Here is a 10,930-nt window from a genome sequence, read left to right as displayed (position 1 = left end):
TCTCCCAATAAATCTTGCTTCATTTATTGCCTTAGACAATCACAACTGCAACAACATTATCAAACTATCAGGTTAAACAAGCACAACCAGACTTTCCTGTACAGAAATATTCTTGGTTTTCAAACTTATATTGTGAAAATGTATAGAGTAAACAGCATGAAAAAGTTTCTCTGCGTCTTACATTGCTGTATTTCCATTGCACTGCCTGGTGAGAGATCCATAAAGCTGCTGGAGCACCCTGAGTGCTGAGGCCCTGGTACAAGACAAGAAGAATTTCAGTCATGGAGGGTAGCAGGGAGCTGATGTCACTGTCACTTTTTTCAGTCAACCAGAAACCAATTATCCCTGGCTGACAGGCCAAATTAAATCATTGGGTAGAAGGAGATGCCAGCTATCCTCCCCTAGATTAGGTAATTGGGGCTTTATTACACTCAGACCTGGTGCTGTTTGTTGGGCCACAGAATACATCTGAGAGCCATTCTGGTCTCAGGTCTGTCCTTTCCATAAGCATTAATATATTTTTAATCCCTAAGAAAAGTGTCTGGATTTTACATTAAAAATGCTAATCTTTTCACATATATGATACTAATAGATCCTTCTATCTATCCAAGTTTATAGAAAACATGAAGTTAGGAGTTCTGCCATGAAAGGCCTCAGGTGGCAGCTTTGTACTGATTTATACTTGGGATCTCAGGTTTTATCTAGCAGTCTTGCAAAGATATAGGAAGTTTTTAGCTTATATTTCTTTGGAATTTAAGAGTGTGTATGACAGTGTCAGGCTGATTTACTGAGGGGCTGCCTAATTCACTGCATGGGCTGTTTGGAGCAGAAGTGAGGCTCTAAGGTGTCAAAGTCCCCTCTAGTTCAGGTTAGGACCTAGTTGTGGCCCTCCAAGGTCTTCAGGAACACATTACTTGCAGTGACACAAGGAAGTGGTACTGAACTAGCTAGCTCATTTAAATTACCAAGGCTAAAATCTGCTTACATTGCCCAGCAGAAAGCAGAATTTGGTACACAAGGTAAGATACAACTATATGTGCATGTAGAAACCTGGGTGTACAATCTGCTCAGTAGTTTTTATTGAAGAGAAAAAAAAATACATTTGGTATTGAAGACTTTTCAACAATAGAGTATAATGCATAGAAGCTTCTGAATGGGATGAAAAAACTGAAAAACTGATGGTGGTAATTCCTTGGAAGGTTAGCACATGAAGCTCACGAATTACCAGCAGCTATTACGGCTTTGTGCCTTCAGAAAATATCTGCTGTGTAATTATAAGGACAGCTAGAAGCACTCAGGCCTATCAGCTCAGTGTTTATCAAGGCTTCCCAGAGCTCTTCTCCTTCCCTTAGTGATGAACTTTGACTTGGTTACAGTTGTCAGGGAACCAAACTCCATCTCTCTGCTAGAGAAGCAGGGTACTTCAAGGTGTGGGAGAGATTAAAATGCTATTCTGCACCCTCCTGAATCACTAGCCATGTATTTTGTAGAATCTATTTGTTTTGAATTATAAAGTCAAAAGTATGTATAATCTACAGCGTATTTCCCCCCAAAGACATAACAACTGCAGAAACTCAAGGATGTCTTAGTGTTAGCTGAGCTTTTTAACTGCCATTCTGTATTTGTCTGAATTTACATATTCCATGATGTATTGCCCATTTACTCACAGTCAGGATAAAAGGCTGCAGTTACAAAGTTTACAAGTCCTGTGTAACTCTGCTCACTGTTGGAAACAATCACTACATAATGAAAGCATTATATCTCTTTCTGGAGCAGCACTATAGTGTGAGAATTTCTGGACCCTATTTTATTTTAGGTGACATTCATTATCTGTTCTCTTAATTACATTTGAATAGGAATTAAAATATTTTCCTACAAAAGCATAATTAGATTCTGATATCAAGAGGCAGACTACAACTACATTAATTAGACTTTGAGGCCACTATTAAAAACCTGGAGCAAAACAAAAGTGCTTCCAGTCAAAAAAGCAAGCACACAACACAGAGGAAAATGTTTTAAGCAAAAAAATAAGGAAATACAGAATTAATTCTGCATTGTTAGCAATCCAATGCACATAAACAGCCAGCTTGTACAACAATGGCTATAGGAAAGTTAATTTTAAGGAATGATACTAAATAATGTAAAAAGCCTAACAATTAAATGACAACTGAGTTGGTAAAATGTCTGTATAAATAAATGCAGTAGCAGAAGAACTTCTTGTAGTCATTCCAAAGTAAGCATAACCCTATGAAATAATCCCATAACAATCCCCTTGTAACAGTGACCTTCCCAAATGAAAAATATTAACCAAACCCACTTGCTGCTTGGGGTGGCACTGGAGCTCAACCCCTTTCAGTGAATTTGGTACGTTATAATTGATTGTTCATGTCTCTTTTGGTGTAGTTTGTTGCTATCCCAAGAGTAATGCTATTTGTAAAGAAGCATTCATTTCTAATAAAAAGAGCAGAGGGGGAGAACCAGTTTGTAAATTAATTTCCTTCTATTAGGAAAACTTGACAGAGCACTGTAGCCTTCAAAAGGATATTTGCTTTCCTTCTGGAGCAGTTATGGTTGCTCATTCTTTTCTGTGGTTGGATTTTATGTCACCATTCCATTTGTCAACCTCAGCCACAACAACCATGGATGTTTTTAGTGCTGTTGGGTTCTGTGGCAAAAGGGCTGACAGGAACTTGGGTGCCTTTACATGCTAAAGATCTGATATTGCTTTTCTTCTTCTGAGTGGCTTTTAAATTCTGTTTCCACTAGTGCATGTTGTTTGAATCAAGAAATGGAGAAGAGACTTCAAAGTAAATCTGGGAGTGAGATTGCTTTCTTCTCCTTTGAAAATAGTTTTCTTTTTCTGAACTAAACCACAGATTGAAATCTTTAATATTTGTTTATTACCTTGAAAATATGTGATATCAGAAGTGGCTTGGATTAGTTGAAAGGTTTGATTGGAGCAATCTTAATTTATGTTTCAAACTTTTCAAAACACCTTATTTTACTTGTTCAAAGGAAAAAATAGCAAGAAGGTTATAATTTTAAAATTGCCAAAACTTATTTTTCAGCAATTTTTCAATAAATATGCTTTAAAAAAACCTCACAACTACACACACACAGACAAAACACAGAGAAAAATAAAGTACAAAACTTCACCCTTTTCCTTCTGAAAGACTTCAAAAATTTCTGGCCAGCTTCACTTCAAAGACCAGGTGGTTTAGAGAGACCACCATCTAACTTTGTGCTCAGTGTTGGGAAAAGGTCTCTCACATTTTAATGGCATACAGCATAAATCAATTGTACTTAATTTTGCTCATGATAAATGTGAGTGGATAAATTCACCTATTATTGCTAGAGAACATGTCAAACTTGCATCAATTTAGCCAGATAAAAAAATTTTTCTTTCCTGTCTTGAATTACAAGTATAACACCTATTTTCAGAATCACTGTGGCTTGTGACACAAAGAGGAATATGGCCCTAAAGAAATGCCAAACTGTTAGAGAGTGACACTGAGTGAGCACAAATCGAGCAGTCTCTTGGATTTGTTATTTCCATAGCTTCTAATGGAGGGAAGAGCAAATACAGTACCTCCTGCATGCCCAGCCTTCAGAAAGTTAATTCTGTTTCTTGAACACTTGTGATTGCCATGTCAGAATGGAATTTGATATCATTCTTGTGGGTTATTGGTTTCCCAGCTTGTTTAAAGACAGTGTTATAGAAGGACATGTCACATTAATCTACTTCACCAAATTAATGCTGAAGTCTGACTTTGCTGCTGCAGGGTTCAAGGGGGTCAACGTTAACATGGCTCATGTTTATCCATGCCAAAACTGTTTCATTCACTCCATTAATCTTATTTTGGATGAGTGAGCTGTATGAGCTGTGTCTTTAGTCCACAGTCCATTTAGCAACCTGCATGGCTTCATGTCTGAAAGAGCTCATCATTTGCCATTCTTCAGGCACATGAATCGTGCCCATAGGTTTAGCTGGGGACTAAAATCTTTCAAGTGCTGTGGTGTCAGAATCTGAGGTATTGATGATTCTGGGATTGTAGAAAGTCTCTGTCTTTCTGCCCGCTCCCAAAGAAGAAGCCATAATTGGTCTGTGCTGGTTCCAAGGTTGTTTATTCTGTTTATCTCTCACATGTTCTGCTGCCCTGCCCAGCTCTGTCCTGCAGGGCAGCGTGTGGGGCTCTGCCCGCAGTGGGATGTGACAAACATTAAACTCCCTGTCTGGATTTACAATAACGTGCCAATATCTGTCACCTACATTGAACAGTGTAACAGCGTAAACCAATAGAAAAATGCCAACACCACAGTGAAACATGGAGGGCATGAAGAAGAAGAAAAAGAACAAGGCGCACCCAATTTCCTCCATCTTGTGCCCTTTGGACCCCTAATCTAGAATCCTAAAATTTTACTTTTGCACCTGTTCCACACTTAATTATCATTAATATCAAACAGAGCTGGTAATACATCCTGTAAGACTGAAAACTCTTTTCCATGGACAGAGATCACAGACAGTGTCTCCGGGGGCTCTGTCCAGGGGGGTTCCTGACCCCCTGCCAGGGTCCCAGGCCTTCCAGGGCAGACAGAGGGAAGCCCTGGATTCCCACACTGTGGGAGTGTGGTGCTTCTCATCACCCTGTCACACCAGTGGCAATGTCCTCAGTTCTGAGTGCAGTTGATGCTAATAGGAAATCTTATCCTGGCAGCATCAGGAGTTCCTGCACATATGGGCCATGCTGCTGTGGGGCTTTCTTGTTTGTTACTGTGAACACATCATTTTTAAGCAACTTTCTTATAGTCAAGGCACTGAAGACAAAATCTCATTCCCCTGATAATGGTAATTACATTGAAAGTGCTGACTTAGAAATTCTTGTACCCCAGAAATTCTCAGATTTAGAAATCTCAGTCCCACAAAACTGTATTTGGTGAATATTGGTGCTAAAGTCAAATCTGGGTGCTAAGACTGGAGGTCTCAGCACGTGCCTATGCACAATAACCATATTCACCCAGGCTTTCAGAAAGAAAGAAGAAGAACTTACTATAAAAGAAGAATTTACTATAAAAATGCCATTAAAAAAAAAAGGAGAAAAAACACTAAAAATACTTGATATACAGGAAAATGGAAAGCACTGCATGAAGTTCAACCTATGCAAAGATTTCAGCTTGCCCACACACAAAAATTAAGATGCAGTTCAGCAACAAACCACCTGGCGATTAGAGGGGCTCTCTGGACACTGGAAGAATATAAGTCAACTACAGTAGTAATGTCTCCTCCTTCCCCCTTTCACATCCAACATGATGCTTGGAGGTCAAACTGTGCCCCCCCATCCAGGGGTGTTTTCCTTTCATGGCAGTGGAACATGGTGGCATCACATACATCATCACCACCAAAGTCAGCATCACCACCAGTGGTTGAAGTAGGTGTGAGATAATCAAAATCAGCACAAGTTTGGAAGCCAGAATATTTCATTTTGCCTTGTGAACAATGTAATTAAAACTGACAAACTTTCAGGATTTAGTTCACTACAAAACTGCAGCCTTTGAGAAAGGCATTGGCATTAAGATGAATGCTGTCTTACCCAATCTGAGCAGAAACTGGAAATCCCTTTGGGGCACTACCACTGCTTATTGTTCCCATAATATTATCTAATTCTTTAACACAGAGGCCAAGATTTTCAAGAGGAATTTAGTGCTTGCCACGATCTACACCAAGACACATCAGAGATGCCTACAGGGAAATTTTGCTTTGTGCTTTCTGGAAGTCACATCCTCTAACTGAAAACCTGCAAATCCAGGAGATCCAGATTGTCAGATGCTTTTCAAAACCTTGTCACACTCAATACACAATGACTGAATACAGAAGAGGGAAAAAAATTATAAGGGATATCAGTGATCATGAAAAATTAAGAAACTTCTGTATTTGCCTGTTACAAAAGTTACTTTTTCAGTGTTATGGTGATTTGCATTGCATATTTAACTACCTCAAAATAATTTATCATACAGTGAAGAAAACCAGAGTAAGAATAAGCTTTGTGTCCCTCAGCCTAGTGCTTGGCCTGTGAAACTAAGTATGTTGTCACCTTTCTCTATTTGCAGCGACCAAAATTTAAAGGACAGTTTTAGAAGCATCTCCTCCTTCCCAGCCTCTCCACTTGACTGTAGTCATCATCCTGCCCTGTTCCCAGAACAACTGCAGTGTTTACCAGAGGTAAAATATTTACATGCAAAGTGTGTGTTAAAATCAAGCATATTTGGTTACTAATCCTGCCTTTCTGAGTCCTGCCTTATCTTCATCTACACTGTTGCATGCTGGAATTGATGGGTCTGAATTCCTTCTAAAACTATTTTGTATTGATCAGATGAAATCATACTACAAACCTATGTAATCTTTTCCAAATATATTTGAAACTGTGGCTGAACAATACAACTATATCCCCTGTAACAGATGGGATTTTTAATTTAATTCCAATACTTTCATGTTTAGGTCTTTCTAGTTTGTAGTATGAGTTACCTCACTCTGAAGGAAATGAAAAAAGAGAATTAGAAGAGGATTTATAAGACTGTTAACACATCTAGTCTGCTGAAGTGAAAAGCACAGAGGGAAAAATAAATGTACAACACATTTAGAACTTAATATATTAGTGCTTTTGTAAAAACACAATTTGCCTCATTTTCTCAAGCACTCTACAACCTTGGCATTCACGGGAAGCTTATTGGTACAGAGAGAAGCTTCCTGATTAGATGGTTCATTAGCAGCAAGGTACAGAATACTAATTGCCAATTTTTATCTGCATTGACAAGGCCTGACCTAGAATTCATCTGATTGAAATTGCTTCCCTGGTGATACCTCTTGCTTCCCTGCTTCCTGATCCCAGCTTTACAGCCACACAAAATATGATAAAAACATGTTATTTCACAAAATCTTATCAAAGATAAGAATAAGTGAATCACACACTTTACTGACTTCTGCAGGCCCCAGGGGAATCCTGTCCTGCCTTGCATAAACACTTTGTTCTGTCTGCCTATAGGTAAAATACTCAGGAGAGACTTCATATGAAAACCAAAGCAGCTTTTATTGCTCCCACTATTTCTATCAAATTCAAAATTAGATCTGTCTGAGCAAATCAGCTTGACACTCCTGTAATCTTTGGTTAATTTGGTATTTTAGGTTGGCACATAGAAACCCCTCATTACTCAGTAAGAAAGTGGCTACCGTGGGAATCAAAAATGTAGTCATAATTTCAAAAAATGTATTACATTTAAGAAAGCAATATGCTTGGCAGGTCTTGCAAAATAATTTTACATTTTCAGGTAAAGCCCTTCCGTTTCATAAAAACATTAGTAATCTGAAAACAGGCAGAACCAACAGGTTGTGCTCTGGTGCTCTATTTCGGCTGAGAAAAACATAAAAGGAGCACAGCAAGAGTTCAAAACCCCAAATATTTGTACATCCTAATAAAAAAGAAGAGAAAGCTCGAAAGAAGTAACATTTATAGACTAAAAAGTTAAATATAGTCATCAAATATTTGTCTCTGGAAAAGTAGGGGCCAAAGGAGATTCCAGTTCTCTCTTGCCCAGTTCTTTTGTGGATTCTTATCTTTGCAAGCCTTGCAGGAAATCAATGCAATCAGAGTTGTTCTTGTTGCTAAGAGGCTAATTAAAATGCAAATAGATCTACAGTGGTTTTGTTAATGAGGTAATCAACTTCCTCTTACAATACAACTCTATCTACAAGACCTTTCAGACATCCCTTATTCACACTGGTTTATCTATTGCCTTGTCTTGTCCTCTCCTAGTTACCAAAAGTGAAAGAAGCTGAAGAATAAAATTATCTATCAGTTGTTCAATGAAGAGGTACATAAAGTACCATAAACAGGAAGATGATCTGGATGACTTGGTCAGGTCCATTGTTTTAGGAAATTCCATCATTCCTCAGTTTTCAATAAATACTTCAGAATGTATTTTAATGCCCAAACCAGGATGTCAGACCAGGGTGACTTCATGTTTGAATGCTCCATAGTTTTTTATAAAGTAAGCTCTCCCACTGGTGAACTGGGAACACCAGTGAAATTTAGAATCCCAATTTCATCCCTGATGAAATTCAGCAAGAACTTAAGAAAAGATATACACAAGAAGCACCAGTGAATGTGAGTAAGAACATGAAAGACCCTAGGGAAAATCAGGGACTATTTTAAATATAGAGGCTTTCTGCATGAGGTATGCAGAACTCGGGACTGAGCTAATATAGGCTGGAGTTTGCACAAGGAAATATAATCTGCAGGAAATCTCTGTATTCTGAGAATCACAGGAATATATGGTGGGAAGGGATCATCTGCTCAAAGCACATCTAGTTTGAGCAGGTCACCAAGGGCCACTGTCCAGCTGAGTTCTGGATATCCAAAACCTCATCAGGGCAAATCTTATCTTCAGCTCAGTCACTCTTCCTCTCCTCCATGAAATCACCCACCTGTTTCTGTCTATTACCAGTGCCTTACTTGCCAGTGAACAAAGGGATTTTTAATAAAAACTTTAGATTAGTCAGCATCAGGCATTTTGTAAACTCACATCTTCCACTTGCAAGAAAATTTTACACTTCAGATGAATTATTTAACTATTCTAATTTCTGTTCATTTTGTAATTTACTTTAAAACTACCAAAACATTGGAAAAGAAGTGCCAGTTACTTAGGAAAATCACCCATAAATATATTTGACCAAGAAGGCACAGGATGGCATCAATACAAATTGCACTTTAAATTGGAGCAACATTGAACAGTCAGAAAACATGCCTAGCAGTGCGAAGAAAAGATACACAATTAATTAGTACTGCTGTCATCTGAAAATTGAAAACACTGCAAGCAAAAGATGTTAGATAATGAAATTAGTTGGACAGAGGTGCATAAAATGTCTTAGAAGAGTTGACACTGACTACTGTAGTCTGATACCACACCACTCCAATTTTTGCATGGAAGCAATCAGAACAGAAAAGACAGCAGTTAAGTGAAAGCAAATGACAACACAAACCCCTTTTCCATGAGAAAATGGCATAGCCTTTGACTTTTGTGACTGCAGAATCTCATCAAAGCTAAACTGTACTGAGAAAGCATGGAAATTACATTTAGATGTTATGTTTCACTGTGTACAAGTGATATGCATGCAGAAATTCAAGCTTCCTCCTGTAGGCAACATCAAGGAATTAGGGCAGTGATAAGTTAATTTAGTCTAGTCCTCATTAAATTCTGGGATATGAATAGCTCACAAAAAAAGAAGAAACATTTGCAAAAAGGCATTGGGAAATACAAAGCTGAGTTTCAAACAAATTGAAAAAAGCAGCTCTTTTGGTTATTCTGTTTGGTTATTCTAAAAGTGATTTCATTTTAATAACTTTCCAAAGACCTAGGAGGTGTTCATATACTTGCTGTATGCTTTGTAATTACCACAGAGTTACACAATATTTAATTCCAATGTCAACATATGTGTTAGCACAGTACATTTTAGTTCTCAGATGGGTGGCATATCCTCATATCTGAGAACTCCTAAGGTTCCTTAGCGTACAGATTTTTACAGGTACTTCCAGAAATATATCCAGATTTAATAGATGTGACTGTTTTCTTGAAATACTTATAATATATTCCTTAGAATTGAAAACTTTGTATTTGCTTAAATTTGGGGTCTATCTTTCTGAATACTCACAGCAATTTTTTCAAATTGACTAGAATATGAATCCAGAAAATATTGTTGTTCTAAGTAAGTTATATGCTGACAAATTTAAATAATAATGCACTTAAAGCAGGCAATCAGCACTGAGCTATACTGCATAATTTAGCCTGACAAAAGAATTCCCTGATGACAGTGGTATTTTCATGCTCACGTTGTAATGATTATATATCTTACTGCATAATTTCAAACAGAAACAAAGTAGACAGATGTCAAGAAGAAGAAAACATCCAAACAACTGCAAATGTAAATACAAAAGAAAGGGGATTACAAAAAGTGAAAGAGCGGAAAACTACAATTAGCCATTTAATTATATTTATTTGATAGTTACCTAAGTACTTTCAACTAGGACCCCTATTCATCATAATGCTCATAGCCCATGACATTTGGCCAGGAAATCCAGCCTGGGAAATCCATCAGAGCTGGTGAGCAGGGTAGGGGGGCTCAGGGGAGGGTGGAGGCTTCCTGGGAAGCAGTTGATAGAGCTGCTTGGATTGCTGGTGCCAGGAGAAGGGAGAGAGGGTCTGGAAAAGTGTGCCACAGGGTCAGCAGTGGGTGAGTGCAGCGACACGTAAATGAGATGGGAAAGAAGGAGGAGCTTTGCTGCAGGAGAAATTTTTAAATGAATCAATGAGTGATGTGAATGTACATACCTATTATAAACAGCTTTAGTGAATTAATGTTGGCATCAACAGTCTACTCCCTATTCATCTGAGGCCTTCAGCATATACTTGACTTTCAGGTTGTACTTTGTTCAGTTAAGTGTACATGTAAAATAAAATTCAGTATCAAAGGCTTCTTGAACTGGGGATTAACATCCTGCTGAAGTGGGGAGGACAGACAGAGAACCAAATGTATAGAGCGTTACCTGTTTGACAGTAACATAACGTAGCAATGAACAAGCAGATTTTTCAGGCTGGGGGGAGCTTGGGAATGCCTGGATTTTCACTGAGGCAAGGAGGGTAAGTGCCAAGAGCCAAGGACCAGGAGGACTGGTAGAGATGATTGCAGTGGGAGGAGGAGATTCACTGCCAAACAGGCAGCTTGTCTCTGTCTTGGCCTCAGAGCCAGAACGGTGCTGTGGCAGTCATTGCTGTGGACACACAGACTGGGTGTGTGAGGTGCCAGAGGACCAGAGTTTGTATTGATCATGGTGTGAGGACAGCTCCTGGGGCTGCTGCTGTGTGCCCTCACCTTCCCTTCTGC

The sequence above is a fragment of the Lonchura striata genome, chromosome 9 (genome assembly GCF_046129695.1).
Source record: "Lonchura striata isolate bLonStr1 chromosome 9, bLonStr1.mat, whole genome shotgun sequence".
NCBI lineage: Eukaryota > Metazoa > Chordata > Aves > Passeriformes > Estrildidae > Lonchura > Lonchura striata.
Note: the sequence above shows the minus strand (reverse complement) of the source record.